This window comes from Emydura macquarii, unplaced genomic scaffold (genome assembly GCF_026122565.2).
Source record: "Emydura macquarii macquarii isolate MOO-44397 ecotype Brisbane River unplaced genomic scaffold, CSIRO-AGI_Emac_v2 contig_1253, whole genome shotgun sequence".
Classification (NCBI taxonomy): Eukaryota; Metazoa; Chordata; order Testudines; family Chelidae; genus Emydura; species Emydura macquarii.
This window is the reverse complement of record NW_027131390.1, coordinates 43,157,456-43,178,232: the sequence shown is the minus strand read 5'-3', so window position 1 is coordinate 43,178,232 and position 20,777 is coordinate 43,157,456. Positions and strand designations below refer to the sequence as shown.

At 42.9% G+C, this 20,777-nt stretch overlaps 1 long non-coding RNA gene and 1 other non-coding gene across 3 annotated transcripts in view; one reads left to right on the top strand and one right to left on the bottom strand.

Annotated features, from left to right (window-relative positions):
* LOC137154057 (uncharacterized) overlaps nucleotides 1-20,777 on the top strand; it is a 72,192-nt gene that overhangs the window by 12,229 nt on the left and 39,186 nt on the right. For both annotated transcript variants that reach the window (XR_010920051.1, XR_010920050.1), the window contains exon 2: nucleotides 20,387-20,479. This is a non-coding gene — a long non-coding RNA (uncharacterized lncRNA). The remainder of the gene's footprint in view (nucleotides 1-20,386; nucleotides 20,480-20,777) is intronic.
* Nucleotides 7,878-7,984, bottom strand: LOC137154256 (U6 spliceosomal RNA). The gene has a single exon (XR_010920176.1). It is a non-coding gene; the product is annotated as a U6 spliceosomal RNA (small nuclear RNA).

Here is a 20,777-nt window from a genome sequence, read left to right as displayed (position 1 = left end):
TAGCAGAGGTGACAAAGTGACATGCTCCCCTTCCACATACACCTTCAATCCTTTCTGAAAAATAGCCACGTGCTAATGAGCTGTGCAAATAAAAGGGGATAGAGGCAGGGAAGGAGAGGGAAGAGCTGCACTAAGCAGCAATGTTCCCCAACAAAACTGCACAGGCTGCTTAATAAAAGATGTGGGCAGTGAAAACTCAGACACTGTCCTCTTTTGGATGGGTCCCAGAGCATGGCTGGTACTCAGCAGCCATTGGCAACATAGTTAGCAGCTCTGCTGGGCTACTATGGCTAGTAGAGAGATGGGGAGGAGAATGGAAGGACCTTCTGCCTATCTGTCTAGGATCCACACAGATGGCGGGGTTGGATCCTAGCTGTCTCTTTGGCTCTGTACACATTGTATCCTTGCTGGGTCCTGTCAGCAGCAGAGTTTCATGCTTAATTTGTTCCCCTCCATGCATATTTTGTGCAGGAGGAGAATACCTGGCCACATCAAACCCAGCAAAATTAGCAGCTGCCTGTTAGTGACTTCCAGCAGTGGTGCAGCAGCACAGGTTCAAAGCCACACTAGTAGTCATGGCCACTGTCATGAAAACCTGCTCGGAATAGGTGTCGGTGTGATTAAAAACAGCTGCTTACGCTAGCATTTATGGTGCTGTTGTGAGCTGCACAGCAGTTGACATCTATATCTGCACTATGGCTATTAGAAGGACCGTCTTTACTGTCCAGCAGTTGAAGTTCACTGAGGAATATTGCCTCCAACAAATGTAGCACATGGAGGTCACTGTTCTCAGTGGTGGTAGATGACAGAACAAGGAGCAATAGTCTCAAGTTGCAGCAGGGGAAGTCTCTGTTGGATATTAGAAAAAACTTTCCCACTAGGAGGGTAGTGAAGCACTGTAATGGGTTACCTAGGAAGGTGGTGGACTCTGCATCCTGAGAGGTCTTTAAGGCCTGGCTTGACAAAGCCCTGGCTAGGGTGATTTATTTGGGGTTGATCCTGCTTTGAGCAGGTGGTTGGACTATATGACCTCCTGAGGTCCCTTCCAACCCATATCTTCTATGATGGAGAGAGAAAGAGAAACACATTTAGGGGCAGTCAACACCTATTTCATTCCATTGGCTCCAGGAAGAGGTCTAGCTCTCAACTCCATATGAGGCAGGTTCATTTGAAAGTGGAACTGTGTGAAGAAGCAGCTAAATTGCAGGTTAGTGAGCAAGGGATAATATAGAGGAGACAACTGGCTTCCTTAAACAATTACACCTTTTGGCTCACTTCCTGTATATATTCCTGTGTCAGGTCACATGAGCGATAGGTAAATTTAAGACCATGAGGCCATTATGGTGGTTCCATCTTCAGGTTTTTCAGCACCCTGTCAATACTTGTAAATAAATACATAAACACCCTCCTAGCCAGGATTGTCCCTAAATAAAAAACATATGTTGGCTTCATTTAGCCAAATGTGAGTATTGGAAGGAGGACTTTTTCCGTCATTGGCTAGCTTGCTTGGGCTTCCCAGAACACCTACCCAATTCACTACAGCTAACCCAAGCATTCCCTTAGGTCATGCAACAGAGGTGTTTCCCCGACAGCTGTGACCACATGTAAAAGAGGTCTAAACACCCCATCACAGTCCCACAATTCCCCACAGTGCCCACAAAGATATTAAAATGTTGATGGGCTTTTCATGGGGATAAGGTAACAAGTTTAAAACATCCTAGAGCAAGATGTGCCTTTCTAGAGGAGGAAGAAGGATTAGGTTTTTCTAACTTTAAGACTATCGTGGAGCATTTACCATGAAACAGGCTTGTTTCTGGAAAATGGAAGAGACCAATAAATTATCTAGTATAGCTTAGGCTGGTTGTGCATGGTATAGAGATAGCTACCAGGAAACACACTCCAGGTTCAGAGAGTTGGCTTTCCCTGCACTTTCTCAACTACTAAGACCTATCTCTAGGAAGATACTAGGAAGCACAGCTGACAAAGGCAAGCAGAAAGGTCTAAGCACTAATTCTAAAACACTGCTCCCTTTATTTTAGAGACTCTGATGTAACATTTTACTACACTATAGAAGTCTTGCAACTTAAAGTCATTAAATCATGATTTGAGGATGTCAGTAACTCAAACAGGGTTTATGGGCCTATTACAGGAGTGGGTGCATGAGATTCTGTGGTCTGAGATGCGCAAGAGGTCAGACTAGATGACCATGATAATCCTTTCTGGTCTTAAAGTCTAAGTCTTATTGGTGTTCTAATTCTTCAACTTCAAGCTGCGTTAGCAAAACTAAATATGCAGGTGATGGAAACTTGCCAAGTATGATAGGAAGCTGATATGGTCTCTCAGCAAACCGTTGCAGCTAATCCACCCTTGCAGCAAAATATGATAGAAAGCTAATATGGTCTCTCAGCAAACCATTGCAGCTAATCCATCCTTACAGCGAAATATTATCAATAATATTTATTTGAATTAAGAAGATCCCAAGAAGACACTTGCTACACGAACAGCTACTAGGGCAACGTCTTCACTGACAGCGGCAAATTCACTGCCGTCAGATCGATTTCTCTGGATTGACTGAGCGGTCAGTGAAGACCCGCTCAATCGATCCAGAAATTGACATATTAAGACCACCTTCTCAAGTGGCGTAGCGCTGCGTTGACAGGAACATGGTTCCTGTTGACACAGTGCAGTGAAGACGGCGCGCAGAAGAGAAGCAGAGAAGTCGACAGGAGTTATACAAGTTTTTTGTGTAGCTTGCGTAACTCCGGTCGACTGCCGCCAAATCTTGGAGGTAAGTGTAGACAAGCCCTGAGATTAGAAACATCAGGACTCAGAATTCCTCCTCCCTCACAGGCATATTTCAGGTAAAGGACAGAAATCTCTCCAGATTAGAAGCTCTGGCTTGCTCTGTTGAAACTGAAGCTGATGTAAATGGGAGCAGGATCAAGCCCAGCTAAGTCTCACATAGATATTGAAACATCTCACTTTTAGACACTTCAGAAAGAATAGCCAGGCAGTCATAAGTGGTAAGGTCTAAGGAATCTCTCCATTAGTAGAGTGGACATTTTTAGCTAATTTCCATTTGGCTGGGCCACTATCACTACCTGAAAGAAGAGCAAATTTGCAATACCAAGCTATAAATCTTAATGAATGCTGGGGGCCAAACTCTCTCAAATGGCAGAAAGAGTATTGATTGTCACTGATATCAACATCCATGTGGAAAGAAAACTACTTCTCACAATGAGAGTGCACCTTGCCCAGTTGCATCTAATGATGATAGAATAATGGGATCTCTGGAGTAGAAGGGCTTGTTAGTAGCTTCTACGTAATGTAGCAAAGTGTCAGACATGGCAATAGTGGAAACCCAGTTGGAAGCCTGCAGAAGGTTGCACTGGAGTATCATGGGTCTAAGTGCCAATGTGGCCATAGCTGTGAGAAGAAGGATCAACTTGTGGTATTATTGCTGCTGAGATATGTCAGGTGAAGCCCTGGGAAAAATTTTACTGGAGAAGCCCTTGTGAAAGCTCAGTGTACTAGCATGTCCAGGTAGAAATGGAAAGTTAATCATATTATCTGTATTATGGTAATGCCTAGAGGCCCCAACCAAAATTAGGACCCTGTTGTGCTGGGCGCTGTACCAGCACATAGTATGAACCAGTCCCTGTTTAAGGAGCTTACAGTCTAAGCTCACAGCCAGGATTGTCAAGAGATAGGAGACAAAGGCACAGAAAGATGAAGTGACTTACCAATAGGATGCTTGTGGTAAAGCCTAATATTAAACCCAGACATCCTGTGTTCCCAGTCCAGTGAATAAACTGTAACACCACCTTCCTCAATATCTATAAAACCTTCCATTCTAAACCTGTAAAATATTTTGAGCTGAGTAGTAAATCCTATGGATACGTGTAAACAACACTTAATTTACTGATGATACTGAAATGTAAATCTCTTTAACTCAGATCCTGGTCGCCATGCACCCATAAACAATTGTTATTACAGCTAGTCCCAGATATTTGGATATTTTTTAATTACCTCTTTTTGTTGATGAATATTTTCAGCACAGATTTTCATTTCCCGCCCAATAAATGTCCATTTTTCAATGAAACATGAAAACTGAAAATTGGATATTTTCCTTTTTATTCATTTTTCCAGTGTTCAGTATTTTCTATTTTTCCCCTTTCCCCCACATTTTTATTCCCCCTCCCTCTTTTCAGTAGCAAAAATGGAAAAAGGAAAAAACTTAAAATTTTTTATTTTAATTTAGCTGTTAATTTTCAAAACCAAAATTTGCAATAAAATTCTTTTGCAAAAAAATTCTGAACACATAAAAAAAATTGTTCCTTTTTCAAACCTTATGATTTTGATATCTTTTTCCCAAAAGATCTTTACCAATTTTTCTGCATCTCTAGTTTGGTTTAATTATCTGCATGAAAAAGACAGCAACTAGCCTTGATCAAATATCCTTTATTATCTGTGAGATAATAAGACCCACTCTTTGTAAGTGAGTTTTGAGGTCTTTTGATCAAAAGTGACAGGTAAGTGAAAGATTATTATTATAAACTCTTTTTTGCCTCAAATCTTGGAAATTATCCAGCTAAAAAAATGTCCTTGTTTTTACCATCAGAAGAGATTTGGAGATTGAACTCCAGATAGCACAATGATGAATGCATATGTAACTGCCTGGCCAGACAGATAAGACAATGACAGGATACACAGATAGTATGGAGTTTAAATTTTTAAAGAACATGGATGCCATACCAGCCTTTGTAACACATAACAGCATTTATGAGCACTGATTTTTGTGTGCTACTTTGGTAAGGTGCTGTTAAAATATTTAGGAGAGAAGAAGTCCAAATTTTCTTGCAGTCCAGCAGGTTGGGTGTGTCACTGTCCGGGATAGATACAGGACAGAGACCCAGCTGTCTTCTTTTTTTAGTATGTGTCAAGCAGCATTTTTAATCTTTAGTTCAGTTGATCTTTAATAAATAAGCCAATGGAGGGGAATTAGATATGCTTGTATTCTCCACCTTCCCATTCCACCACTGAGACATTTAGCCGGCACTTGTACCCCATTCTTTTCGGATGGGACTGAGCCTTGGTGACTACCCTAATTTCAAAGGCCAGACAAGCCACCTCAGTATCCGCTCACTTAACACTCTCCTGGACTATTTTGTCTGTGTATCAAGTTGTGGTGTATGGGCCGAACTCAGTACCTTTGAAGTCAATGGTAAATCTCTGGTTCCCTTTGAAGGGAACTGGACTGCACTGTAATTAATTACAATTGCACTTGTTTAATATCACTTTACATTAAATAAGTTGACAAATGATGTTTAGTAAATTAAGGGGCTGACTTTATTTCCATTGAAGTCAATAGCAAAACTCCCAAGGAGCAGGCTTGAAGTGACTTTTTTTTTTCAATGTATGCCAATTGAAAAATCAGTGGTGCCCTTCCATGCATGTCAATTATTGTACACAGGGCCAGGTGGTGCAAATGCAGTCTTAATTTTTAATTCAGAACAAGCTGTAATTACATTTTTAGTCTAATTGCGTGGTTTGCAGGTGACAATATGAGATTTGGAGCCTGGAAGGACTAGTTCACTTTATGTGATTAAAGAATTGGAAGGGGGCACTCCTCCTCCATAGGGGATTCACCATCAGCTGGATGAGTAGGTGAACCTCACCTGTTGGTTTTAGGACAGCTCTGCCTAACTGTCCACATGGACTTTCTGAAATCCCAGATTAAATCAATCTCCCAAAACCTTTAAACATTCCTCTAGATGTCTTCATCCCGTCGTTGGTCATCCTTCTAGAACCAGGAATAATATCCTTTTAATGGGGAGGAGTCTAACAATCCTATTAAAAAGCCAAGTGTTTTGCCAATGCACACAGTCTGTGGCTCCCCCATCCAATGGGGTAGGTGTTAGATACTGGGCCCAATATAGAGGTGACCTAAATTGGACTCCAATAGACTGACTTAACTACATTTAAGGGAGTCCAAGTTGGGGCCCGGAGCTCAGATTTACACAGCATCTTTAACTGAGCTCATGGTGTTTGACCATAGGTGCAAATACCAGGAAGGGGTATTATGTGTGAAGTACTGAACGAAATTTAGATTCGGGTCTAAGGGGGGGGTCTAAGATGGTGTAACTTACAGCTTTTCCCAGACCCCTCAGCATGGGAGTGTCACCAGTGTAAATATACAGTCTTAGACTCCCTTTGATTCACACCCATGTCCTAAGTTGGAACTTCCAGCCTCCCACACATGACCTCTACTTTTTCCCAGTCTGCCGTGAATCCTTCGCACCATTCTGTCAGCAGCAGCAGATCTTTCTGTGACCTAGAGCCAGGGTTTTGGTTCTATGCCACCCACCCACACCCCTGCAGAGATATTGCCTCCTCAGGCAGCTGGGCAGAAGTCAGAAAAGCATTTGGGGAGCTCTAATTTATTCCAGTGGCCAAACTTGCCTGGTGCTGGGTGCAAGCTCATGGAGACACAAACCAGTAGGTGCCATAATATCACCTTAGCCTCACCCCTCAGCTGCTGCATCTAGTATTGCTGGGCCAGTGAGTCTAGTGGGAGTCAAAACTGGTGTAATCAAGGTTGGAAGTGCTGAGGTAGGAGGAAGACAGCATAAATTACACCACCTTGGGCTTCCTTCTGATTTTGGCCCCTTAGGTGGTGGGAGTGATTGGAAAGCCAGGTGGGAGCTGTGTGTGACTGAGGGGGCCTTGTGCCAAATAACAGCTGATTGGGGGGAAAAAAGACCTTTCTGGACAGAAGTCCTTGTTGTAAGAGGAAATGAGATAGCAAGGAGGGGCGATGCGATGCGTTGCCAGGCATTCACATTTCTGGTTTAAACCCAGTATCCTGGTCACTGTGCAGTGCAAAGATAATTTGGGAGCTGTCTAGCCTTAGTACTTTCAGTACCTCTGCATCTTTCTCTTCTTTCTTTCCTTTTCGTCCACACGAAGAATCCCTTCACAAAAAGAAGCTGGGTATTTTTCAGCAGCTCTCTGTCCAGATTTTCTGTCATTTGGAAAGAATTTGTCAGTTCATTGTGACAGCAGTTGTACTGATGCATGCCATGAAACCAGTAACAGCATGTCAGCGGGAAAGGAAGAGAAGGAAACTGTCAAGTGTGCATTCTCATTTTTCAGCTAGGGGGATTATCCTTTGGATCTTCAAAATCCCATTATTCACAATCAAGCAGCAAGGCATCTGTGCAGGGAACGAAGATTCATATTTTTATCTTTGGATAAAGTTTTGTGACAGTGTAGCACTCACAAGCATGCACTTCAGGAGACTATGGACAGTAAGTGATGTTAAGTGCCAGCAGGGCTGTTCAATTGACATTAAACAGGAACTCTTTCAATGCTAATTTGTATCCAAGAGACACAACTTTACTGAATTCCATTTATCTGCCTTTCTAAAGCATCTGCTACTGTAGAATCTAAGCATGAACGGTGAATGAACAAGACCCCACTCTATATGCTTTTGAGACGGGGTGTTGGGAGGGGGGAAGGAGAATGGCCTAAACACAGAACTTGGATTCAGCAACTCTTGAATTCTAATCCCAGTGCTGATGTAAACTCCCTCAATAGCCTTGGTTTTATTTGACTTTACTTTGCTGTCTTGGTTCCCCCAGGTATAGGGGGAGTAGTATTATTTCCCATTCTGTCTCATTGGGGTGTTATGGGGATTACTAAATGATTCATAGATTATAAAGCCAGAAAGGATCACTGTGATCATCTAGTCTGACCTCCTGAGTAATACAAACTGTAGAACTTCTCTGAAATAATTCCTGGTTGAGCTACTTCAGATCTCGTAGTAAAACATCCAATCTTGATTTTAAAATGACCAGTGATGGAGAATCCACGCAAAAAATATGGAATGCCTCATGAATTTGCATGTCGACTTTGCACAGGGGCCATGTTAATGATTTCTGCGTCTTTCCAAATTTAGTACGTGTGCTGCCAAAGGAAGCATATAATGTTTGTAAAGGACTTTGAACGTGGACTGTGCTACTGCTAAGTGTTAATTCACATTATGAAAGTGAGAAGCTTAACAAATTTATCAAGAACCAGGTATAACAAAGTCAAATTGCAGTGCAAATTTCACCCATAGTTCTGCTAATGCCAGTGCATGTCAGCCTCCACTATTCCATACCTGGGCCTCTTCTGAGGTTTGGTCTACACTGCTGGCGGAATTCGGCAGCAGTCGATGGGAGATACGCAAGCTACGTAGAGTAGCTTGCGTATCTCCCATCAACTTCCTAACTTCTACCTACTGTGGCATCCCCCACTACGCTGCACCAACAGGAAATGCCCTCCCGTCAATGCAGCATTACTCTTTTTGTGGGGGTGGATTAACGCAGTCAACTTTTGGATCGATTTGAGCAGGTCTCCACTGCCGCTCAATCAATCTCGAAGAATCGATCTGGCAGCACCGACGATGCTGCTGTCAATATAGACATACCCTGAGAGAGTATGCTTAGAATAAATGAAAAGACACTGTGGTACCTGGTGTGTTTTCATCACCTGGTGTGTAATCAACCTGTGGGTTTTACAGTCGCAGGAACTCCAAGTCAAATACAGGTGCTGGATTTTTAAAAGAATCAGTGAATTTTATGGCCATTAATTATATTTGTAGTTATGTAAATTCCCCCTGGGGAGATGATGAGAGAAAGAACAAACCATGCATGACGGATGTTAGTCTGAGAGCTTGTACCTCACACCAACACAAGTTGGTTCAGTAAAAGATATTACCTTACCTACTTTATCTCTCTCATACCCTGGGACCAACATGGCCACAACAACACTGCAGACAAATGTTAGTAATGTCACTTACTGTACAATGGAAAAGCGCTCAAAGGCTCTGGTGATGAGAGCGGTAGAAGAACCCAAACAGAACAAAATAAAGAAATCAGCGTAAGAATATTGTTAAAAGAATGTTGTGTGTCTATTAAACAGTTCATGGATGAGGGGCCGGTAGATGGTACTCAGGAACATATAGCATAGTTCCTGAGTTTGTAGAAACAATACAACTTGTTGTGCCATTCTGCACAGCCAGTGGCTTCCTGTGTGTAGCTCCTTATATGGAGCTCTTAATGTAGTGCTCTTAATAGGTATCAAGTGCCATGCCACAGGGGATTTCCTGAAAGGGGTCAAAGACTTTGCCACTATGCACAGCAGTGTACCATTGGCTAGCTGATCTCACTGATTATTATTTTTATTATTTATTTGAGGTTTTGGCCAATATCAGCAATGAAAGACATGATGACCTAATCGTCTGATCCAGTACAACAAATTTTATGTTTTTAATGTATGAAAATCACCCATGTATAAAGGTGTTGGCCTAAGATTTACACAACATTTTATGTCCAACTAAGTCCTTGAAATAGGGCTTCAACTGTGCACAGCTCTTGTACTGGCCAGGGGCATATTTTATCTGCTTTTTCTATGACATTGCCAGTCGTACTAATCTGAGTGGTGGCTTCATTCTTCACTAAACAGGAAACTATCAGATTTATTTGCATTATAACAGGATTTGAATTACTGCAGCCTTCCCTCTCCAGGATCAAAAAGCTAGTGAAGTAACCCACCGCATCACTACACCTCTTGCAATGAATATTTTTATTCTCAAGCTTGTGTTATTCTGATGAGGCCTCCTAATTGCAGCAAATTAAAAGGAAAAAACAGCAAGCAGCAATTAGTAGGAACATAAGTTAGTAACATTCATGACGTAAGCTATAGTGACAGGATGAGCAGCTGCTCCAAAAACTGGGACTAACATTTGAATAGAGATAAATTTACAGCTAGGGCAGGGAAAGGTTGTCCCGTTTCACAGAGGCTTTAGATCTTTTGAAATTTGGTTCCATTCCAATTTAAGAATGAAACCCAACTATTTCAAAATTCTCCACAGACAGTTATGGAGCACAAGCTCCCGGACAGTCCCCCTGGCAACCTGTCCCAGAGCCAGGAATACTGGAATCCTTGGGGTCCCTGGCGCCAGAGCAGTCCACTTGGCAAGATGCACCTGAACTGCACTCCAGGCAGGCTGCTGAGGGGCCAGGCAGGTGAGCTGGCAGGAAAGCCCTGCCCTGGTATGAAATGACCCACTCTGCATGGGCAAACACAGAGCTGAGATTTTGCATTCGATAAACCGGAAGCAGTTTACCCCTAACGTATTTGGTTCTCACACCCCCCAGTTCTTCACTTTTCATTGAAGGTAAATCAACGTCCTACAAATACTGAGCTAAATTGTGCATTTAGGACACAGCTCCCAGGAGAGGCAGGGGTGGACAGTGAAGGCAAGCAACCCCAGGTAGGAGTAGGAGTCTGTGGAAGCATTGAACTATAGACAGTCAAAGCCCTCCCAGGAGAGCAGCAGGAGCACAACTATTGCACCTCCCTTTGGCAAATGGCAGTGTGCCCTCTCCAGTCCCATTTGGTGCCAGCCCAGCTACCAAGTGCAAAGGAAGGACTAGGACGTGGCACTTCCCTTCTCCACCTCTCTCCACGTGGTGGCACTAGACTCAGAGTCCTGGCATTCATGACGGTACCTGACCCCCTCTGTCCTCATACTTGCAAAGGCCTAGACACAATGCACCCTACATCTTCACTCCCACTCACTGCTAGAGAGAGGGCATGTCTATACTGATGGTGCCAAAGTCGCCACTGCCAGATCAATCTTTCTGGATCAGTTGAGTGGTCAGTGTAGATCCGCTCAATTGATCAGGAAGTTGACTGAGTAAAACCACCCCCTCAAGTAGCGTAGCGCAGTGAAGACACCGCGCAGAAGGGAAGCTCAGCAGTCGACGTGAGTTACGCAAGCTACTCTGCGTAGTTCGCATAACTCCTGTCAACTGCCGCTGAATCTCCACATCAGTGTAGACCAAGACAGAGACTGTATCATTCTTTTCCAGAGAGAGTAGATTGCATTTTCAAGACTGACAGAATCTAATGGTGACAAGTACCATGTTCACTGCATTTCATTAGTGACAACAGAAATGTTACCTTGGAGCTGCCACATTTGCTGGCTGCAAATACCGTGTGGTGTAACTCAGTAAATCACTGAAGTCAGATGATCTTTGTCAGGCGAGGAAGGTCTGGCAACAACTGAGCTATTGCTCTCGGAAAGCTTGGAAGGATTCGATTTTTATCAGTAAATGTCAATAAACATAGATTTCAATATACACACACACAAACCAATGAAAAAACAGTTCCATAGATGATGATCTCGATCCTTAGATGTTTTTTTTTAAGGTCCAGCTTGACAAAGCCCTGGCTGGGATGGTTTAGTTGGGGTTGGTCCTGCTTTGAGCAGGGGGTTGGACTAGATGACCTCCTGGGGTCCCTTCCAACCCTAATATTTTCTGATTCTGTGATTCTATAATTGATATTTACAAACAGGCAAAGTAATAAAAATGCTATTTGAGAACCTATTAGTGTTTGATTTAAGGCTAAAATTTTGACAGATGATGTTAATGGTTTGTGTTTTAATGGTTATAAAGCTTTAACTTTTGAATCTCAACATCCACTGTAATTAAATAATTGTTGCCTGACAACCCAGCTGAGCCTTCTGCAACTGTGAAAATTTAAATCAATAAATTTTTTTAAATGCTTAAATCCCCTAATTTTGCACAAATGTGAAAATTTAAATTGATAAAAATTGAAAACAGGCTTAAAACTAAAAATCATAATAGCCATTAAAATTATAAAACAATCAAATTATTCCCAGCCTAGCTTTATGCAGTTCTGCCCAACTGGCTGACAACAGCAGGTGAGCAGGGTGCAGTGACTGCCCCGTCACAAAGCTTTCCTTTGAGATATTGTAACTGGAAAACAGGTCCCTGTCCCAAATATATCTGTTTGTTAATGTTGTTCTATGGTGAATAACAGTATTGCTTTACAACAGAGAGGATATGTAATTGTTCCCATCTGGCACATGAGAAAAGTGAGAGAGAGAGATTCCTGTCAATTGACAATGTCGATGGCAGAGGCAGAAACAGAACCCAGTCGTACTAACGTGTAGTCCCCGGCTGTAATCTCAGTAGACTTTAGGAATCCAAGGAAAGAGACACCTCCATACCGAAGGCTGGAGAGGAAAGAATGAAAGGCATAAGTCAGAAAGGAAATTAAAACCCAGAAGCAAGAGCTGGACCTGTAAAGGGAGGAGAAACTTGCCAGGAGGAGCAGAAATGCTGAAGAGGCCGCTGTCAGACACTGGACCAGAGAGCTACTATGTAACCGGCACAACTCAGTGTGCCAACAGTATTTCTGTGGCGCTGCCAGGCATCCTTTGATACTTTAGCTCAGAATGCTCCCTGGAGTCTAATTGGAGCCTTTCAAGTACTGTACTTCCCCTTCCTCCTCAGCTGTAAATACATGTAGTGGTTCTCTACAAATGGCAGGATGTCTAGATAAGCAAGACAGAGCAGAGGGTTTGGGTGCTTTTAGGAGACCGATATATGCTCTGACTGACCACATTTACAGTAAGTTCCCGTTTTAGGAAGAGGATTTGAATCTACCCACATCTTCCCTTCCCCTCTGTGAATATATTATATACCATGTATTGCTCTGTCAGAGGGGCCAAGGCCTTTCTAATAAGAACAATGAATTGCTTACTGCAGGCAAAGAATTATTAACAGAAATGATTCAGTCAACTAGGAATACATCTGAGAAAACTGGAAAGTGCTCCCAGACAATTTACCAACAGAAAAAGAGGCATAACCTGCAAAAGAGAGCACAAAATCCCATGCCAGGGCAAGCAGGGAAATGGTTGATACCTTTTCTCAGGGAAAAGCCTCAGTTTATCTGTCTTTACTGCTGAGCCACTCAGGAGGAGATGGAAATACCTGTGGAGAAGACCCTCCTTCTCCTCTCCCTCGTATTTCACACAAGAGACCAGAAACGGACATCTGAGGAGTGCCATGGAAAGAGGAAGGTTTGCAAACAATTTCATTCATCCTGCATAACCCAGGAATGATCTGACATGTTCTTAAGTGCCGCTACTGTCACTGTCTGGCTAATCTAACGATTTACGTTTGTACACAGATCTCATAATGCAGAAATTGGGGTGGAGGGAATGCATGGGCAACTGTGGGAGGGAAGTCACAAAATTTTTAGTCTTGAGAAAAGAAGACTAAGGGGGGGAGCTGATAACAGTCTTCAGATATGTTAAGGGCTGTTATGAAGAGGACTGGAATCAGTTGTTCTCCATGTCCACTGAATGTAGGTCAAGAAATAATGGGCTTAATCTACAGCAAGGGAGATTTAGGTGAAGTATTAGGAAAAACTTTATGACTATCAGAGTACTTAAGCTCTGAAATAGGTTTCCAAGGGAGGTTGCGGAATCCCCGTCACTGGAGATTTTTAAGAGCTGGTTGGACAAACCCCTGTCAGGGATGGTCTAGGTTTACTTGGCCCTGCCTCTGTGCAGGGGGCTGGACTTCATGACCTCTCGAGGTCCCTTCAGGCCTGACATTGCTAGGGTTCTATAACCCTGGGAGGCCTAGTGGTGCTGAGTCAGAGAAGCAGCCTGGGGGAGTGACTGGTTATTTTGGAGAGCTTGGCTAAGGTAAGGTGTATTTTATTTGTGCAATGGGCAGGAGAAAGCAGGGATAGGACATCCTTTTTCTGTTTTGGCCTTACCAGGCAGGGAAAGCGGGGGCATCCCCATTAGACCCAGTGTAAACCCTGTAACTGGAAGTGTGAGTGTCGGGAGCTCCCTGTTGACACCTGTTGGTGACTAGGGAGAGGAGTGGGCCAAAGCTGCTTGAGAACCCCAGATGGGCGTGGCCTTTGTTTGGGGCAAGCTCTGTGCTGCCATCTTCTGGGGGAACAAAGGAAAACAGAGTGGGTCACACCTTATTTGCATGTCAGGTATGTGACAGTTTTGGGCATTTTGGTTAACATACAGCTAAGTTTTGAGCATGGGAGCAATTAAAATGCTATTGCCTCTGTTGGGAAATGAAGGGATGAGAGAACTGCATCAAATGTGTCTATGCTGAGGGATCACCCTGGTGGAGACCGCAGAGCTAAAGGAATAGAGGGAGGAAAGCTATGTCTCCATTCTGTTGGGACTGCTCCTGTGGAGATAAGGATATTGTTAAGGGTGTTGTACATCACTGATTCATCTTTAAACAGCTGAGCTGAGACAGCTACAAAACATGGTGGTGCTGAACTGAGGGACCGTGGTGTGAACCTCCCTATCTAGCAATAAAAGCAGAGATCACCTGATCTGGGTCTTGTGGTAGAGTCCCCAGAGCAGCCCAGGCACCACTGACCTGCCAGAATCCTTGGATTTCACCAACCGAGGATAACAAACTGTGAGCAGGAAGTTGGGGCGGAGGGAAGTGGCTAGAACACATAAGCTAGTCACAAGTGCTGGAGGAGGACTGAGGTGGGGACTACTACTAACACACCCTGGAGGTGGGAGTCTTACCTCATGGTATTTGTTAATTTACTAATTGCTGACCTTCCCCACTTTAGTCTCTTGTCCCTGTTCTCCCCCCACTTCCCCAAAGCTCTCTTTGTTTTAAACCCCTGCACTCAGTGCTTGTGAGTGGCGAAGTATTGCCTATCAGGGTGCACAAGGTAGTATGTATATTTTCCCAGATTTCTGGGAGAGGGCTTGATTTTCAAAAAGAACCCCTAGAAAATTGATCCTGGCCCTTTTTGTTGCCAATAACACCTCACAGAAGGACCTGCTTGCAATAAAACCAACTGTCCTTCCCCCTCTCCTGGTGTATCTGCTATCACCATATGGACCCATTACCCACCCACCCCTTAATGGGGGTGCAGAAAAGGTTAATCTCTGTAGCCAGCAACTATGTTAGCTGGTGCAGCCAGAGCTGCTAACCCAGAGCAGTTGTTTCACTCAGGAAAGCACAAGACCTATATTTGTGGCCAGCCCATGCACAGGACACAACATGGCCCTTAGGCTGGGACAGTATTTATCTAGCCCATCTGTTGCTAAGATATTTGTAATTCATGCTTATGCAGTGTGGTTCTTTGTCCGCATCTAGTAGCGAATCCATAGAGAGAAGTTTAGAATCCAGTACAGCCCCTTAAATTAGGAAAGCTGCGTTCTTTAGCTCAGACCATAGAAGCTTGTTTCATTAGACCCAGGGACTAGGGATCCTGCTAGCCGCAGCCCATCTAGGGGTTTCATGTTATGTGTTAATTAGGTAGCCCTGTCAGTGGTATTTTCAATAGTATGCAGAGTGGCTAAACTTTGCTGTCAATGCCACTGACTTTACTATAGAAAATCCCACCTATAGGGTATTAAGACTCATCATTAGGGCTGGCTGGAAGTTTTCCCTCTACTCTGGGGTTTTCAACAGAAAATTGGGGATTTGATTAAACACAATTTTTGGTGAAAACTGGCTTTTCTTCATAAAATTTCAAGTTTTCATCAAAAATTCCACATTTTCAGCGTTTCGTTTTCTGTTAATGGTCTGTATGACTGTATTACTGGACCTTTCTCCACTCATTTTCACACTGTATGACAGAGACTGTGTTTCTATACTGCCTTCTGCCCAATTCTTAGTGTGCATTTTACAACCTCTCTCTGGTTTGTGCTGTGTGTGTGAAATTTAAAAGTAACAACTGGTGTCTAAGTTGTGTTTAATGATATTGTATCCTCTTCTTCCACATCTTTCCTCTGTCTTCAGAGGACTGGTCAGTAACCATGTCCTCACAGGCCTCGAGGTGTCGGATAAATCAATCCATATTGAACAGTCCATTGTTTTAGTAAAGCTGACACATGCTAAATTGCTTTTCTGAAGAATTAAGCTGCAAGGCAGAGCACAGTATTTTCTGGCTAGAGGCTGCTTCCTTCCACATGCTGCTTTTCGATGGTGAAACATTTTCAAATTTAATATTGGGATATTGATACTTTTCCACCATCAGTCCCTTTCCTTTTTTAATATCCTGGAGAGATTTATCGCCCGCTTCTTACAAAGTATCCATTTGTGCCACACCAGCATAGCAGTGTTTTACAGCCACTAGGCCAGGGGTCGGCAACCTTCAGCAAGGACCATGCCAAATCTCCCCTCCCCCCCCATCCCTTCCCGGTGTTGAGGGGGCATCTGCAGGCCCCCTTCCCAGCGGGTTCCTGCAGGGGTCACACTGCTCCCGGCCAGGGGTGCCGCTCGGCCCACGTGGAGAAGGAGTGGGGCCGCATCGATGGGGGGAGTGGGGCGCACGGCGCTGCTTGGGGCCGGGAGAGGCGTGGCTCTGGCCAGGGCGCCGCGTGCCACTCAAAGTCGGCGCACATGCCAAAGTGGCATGCGTGCCGCAGGTGGCCGACTCCTGCACTCAGCACAGATGTAAAGGTCTACATGAAGTATGAGTCAGAGGAGAATCTGACCCATTCTTCCTAGGCAACTTATTCCCTAGGATTTCAGCCCTGCTATTCATTTGCTTGTCACACGCAGCTTCTCTCAAGAATATTGTTCTTTCATATTTGTTTCTTCCCATTTGGGATGTTCTGACATCTGGTCTTTAATACCCATATTGCCTGTGTAGATTGCTATAGGGCAACGTACAATTCTGATTCGGGATCATATGCTTCGTTCTTATTTGTTTGCATTACTGTAGCAACTAGAGGGCCCAGCCAAGATCAGAGGCCTATAGTGCTAGGTGCTGTATATAGTAAGAGAAAGTCCCTGCCCCCAAGGAGCTTACAGTCTAGTCAGACAAGGCAGGGAGAAAGGAAGGCATATCGTCTCCATTTCACCAATGGGAACTGAGCCACAAAGAAACTAAGGGTGAAGCTACTCTTAGGGCAATATGTAGAATGCAGATACTGCATGCCCAGCTATCACAAGCAGCGAGGTACTGCATAGGTATGTAGAGTACTGTGTCCTACATGACTGAACCCCCAGGGTATATACCCCACATGGGCTCTCTACACGCCCAAGCTGGGTCTCCCACATCTACACTGCTGTTTTTAGCAGTATAGTGTCCTGCTGCCAGAGCCTTATCCCACCATAGTGAAAACTCTCCCCCTGCCAGAACCCTTCCCCGCTGCCTCCCCCAGAGCATCTCCCCTCAGGGTGTAGCACCTGTACTCTACATGCCACTGTAAGCGTAGACATAGTTTTAAGTGACTTGCCCAAGGTCACATGTGGAGTCTGTGGCAGAGCTGGGAACCGATCACAGATTTCTTGAGCCCTACTGCAATGTGTTAGCCACAAGACCATCCTTTCTCTCTGCCTCACTTTCTGATGATAATCCAAGTACAGATGAAGATCCTCTTGTATGGATGATGGATTTTACCTTTCATCCATATGGCGCCTCTTTTCTGTGTAATATATAGCCCTGCCTGAGTTCCTGATTAATTCAGTAAGGAATCGACTTAGGTTCTAACAAAACAGGATGTTCTTCATCCAAAATAAGAGTATCCACACACAGATTTGCACCGATATAACAAAGGCGTGAATTAGAATTTTTTACTTATACGGTGCAAATTGTGTGTGTGTAAAGTAGGATGGGTGAAAAATTTTTAGTCAGAACTATTAGTCTACAGAAAATTGGGGTTTCAACTAAATACAAATTGTCAAAGAATGTGTTTGCTTTCCTTGTAAATTTCCAGTTTTTTGTTGGAAAAATGAAAAGCTGAAAATTGAACATTTTGATTTTATCTGAAATTTTTTTCTGATTTCAGCCAAAATTTTTCAGCTTTCAGTTGCTAAAGACCAAAAAATATTCAGTGTTAAGTTTATTGGTTGGTTTTGTTTTTGGTGTTTTTGGGTGGCTGGTTTTTTACACAAAATTAATTTTTCTACTAAAAATTTCAACCAAAACAAAAAATTAATTTAAGAAGTCATAATGAAAAACAATACTTATATACTTGTATACCACTTTTCATCTGCAGATCTCAAAATGCATTACAAAGGGGGCTGGCATCATTATTCCCATTTTACAGATGGGGAAACTGAGGCACAGGGAATTTGGTGACTTACCCAAGGTCAATTAATCTTTCATCCTTTGTAATTGACATGATTTTTTTTTTCATTTTCTTCAAATGGTGCATGGGGAAAAGATATTCTGAAGAACTCTAATGTAGACCAACCTGATAAATCCGGGCAAGTGAGCTCCTCTAACTTTTCTACAGAACAGACAGCAGCATATATTTTCTCTCACTTAATACCTCCTCATTATACTTCAGCCCTGAGCTGGAAGGGAAGATAGGAAATCACCTTTAGTTGGGCATAAATAATACTCTGCTGTTCTGTAGTGCTCTTGAAGTTTGGTACAAACCTATCTTTGCAAAGCATCATTTATTCCCATTTTGCAGGAAACTCAAATGCAGAGAGATGAAGTAAATTCAGCTGACCTGGGCTCTGAGACTCAGGGGTGTGGATTTTTTATTCCATTGTCAACATGCCCTTGGAGTTTGTGGTGTGAACATGGATATAGGAGGATGGTGTGTTATATTGGTGCTAGCCTGCGGCTCAGAAGACCTGTGTTTGAACCTGGTCAGGAATGTTCCCTCAGAATGATTTTCCAATGGGAAATACAGTTTCAACAAAATCAGAATTTTCTGTGAGGACATTTCAATTTTGTCAAAAAACTGAAACAAAATATTTCAATTCAGGTCAATTCAACCTGAATCAATATTTTGGATTGCTGATCTGATATGAAATGTTTCATTCTGAGTCAGTTCAACATTACACTTCGTTTCCCAATTGTGGTGCTTTGTTTTATGGAATTTGTAATTCAGATAGCTGGCTACCCTCAGGTACCCTAGCTGGACTACATTTCCCAGGATCCACTAGACAGATCAGCCAGAGGGAATGCTGTGCTGCATCATGGGAAATGTAGTCCGTCCAGGGTACCTGACCCTTAGGGGAGAATGAGGGCAACACACAATCTGAACTACAGCTCCCACAAGGCATTGCACCACCATTGGGAAATGCTGTTTAATGTTGAACTGACCTGAACCAAAGTGGAACTTTCAGAGGAACCTAGGAGAGTTAATGCTCAAATGAAGTGGCAATTGGATGCCTATCTCCCATAGGCCCCTTTGAAAATCCTAGCTGGACCATTGTTGTTGCTGAGGTCACAACAATTAGTGTAGAAAGGTGTGAAAGAATACTGTAGTAAACAAACAACTTGATGAAATGCACTAAGGAACATATAGTGAACACTTGCTTTTAGAAAGGCTGTATGTATCTCTCTTACAGTCTCACTAACAAATGCACACACATTGGATCTCTCAGCAGCATAATTTCAGGAAGGTGAATGACAGCTATTAGCATTCACATATGGGGTACTGGCTGTAGTTCCCCTGTGATCATCACACAGAATTAGAGAGCATATTGTGCCAAAAATATATATATATTCAATCTGACTTTCAAACGAGCACAGTGAAATGCATGGTAAATAAATGGGAAGAATGAAGCAATTGCCAAATAAATGCTGTTTAAAATTTAATTTAAACAGTAAATGCAACAAAGAATGGTGCTTACTAACTCTGCATGTTCATGCTAGAAAGGCACGCTCCTTGTTCACTACCAATCTGTTAGAGATCGGTTTGATTTAGTGTTTTAATCATATCAGGTAACATTTTCAAAAGCTCCCAGTGATTTAACACTTAGCAGTCCATGTCCCATTGAGACATAGCACGCTAAGTGCCTAAGTCGCTTTTGAAAATGGGACTTAGGCTCCTACGTCACTCAGGCACTTTAGAAAATTGTATCCATTATATTGGAGTGTATGTCCGCCCTGCATTTTAGAATCCACGGTCTATAGACTTGGGCTTGTGGCACTCATGCCAAGCCACTAACAACAGCTTTGTGGACATCTGGGCTCAGTTTGGAGCAGTTTCTGAACCACAGGAAAGATTGTGGGTTTCAGAGTCTGAGCTTCAGCAATGTCTACATCGCTGTTTTTAGTGCTGTTGTGCGAGCATGAGTCTGTAGACTGAGGCTCAGGAGAGGGAGTGCTGTATATCATTCAGTAACGATGCAATCAGCAGATGAGGCATTGGTGCTGGGCAATTTTGCCCAAATCTATTTTTTGTGAAAAATGCAGATTCAGGTCAACCAAAACATTTCTCCAATTTCGTGTCGACTTTGCAGAATTATTTCATTTGGGGGGAAACAAATATTTCCCCAAATAACTGAAATATTTTGACATTTTTAAATGAAATGTTTGTTTTTCAATTTGAAATGATTTTTTATTTTGACAGTTCCTTCAGTTTTATTAAAAAGAAATAAAAATGTTCAGAAATCAAAATGAAATGAAAAAAATATTTTTTGACTTTTCAATTTGCCAAAAAGTTTTCATTTTGGGTCAACCCAAAACAATTTTTTCACCCTCTGTATTTTTTTTTTTTTTTTTTTTTTTTGGAACTACCCGTGAACTGAAAAACCAGTTATTCACACAGCTCCAGAAGACATGGCCACGAAAGGGATATCTGTGCAGTTCTCAAATGGAAAAAGGCGGCAATGAGGAACCATGCAATGAGGTGGGTTTTAAAGTGCTGGAAAACAGATCATTCCTTGGGGCACCATGACAGGTATCGCCTTCTCTGATGTGGCTTGCTAACATGCTAACAGCAATGTGGCAAACAGCAGACTCTGGCTTCTCTTGTGGTTGGGTAATTCTTAAATAAGACTAATGTCGTTGTTAACTACAAGCTCTTATCGCTTTGATATGAAGAACAACACAAAGTCCACTATGTATCCATAGACCAAGTACAGCATGAACAACTAAGCCATGGGCCTGAGAGGGATTTAGCTAAGGAAAGAAGGATGGCCTAGTGA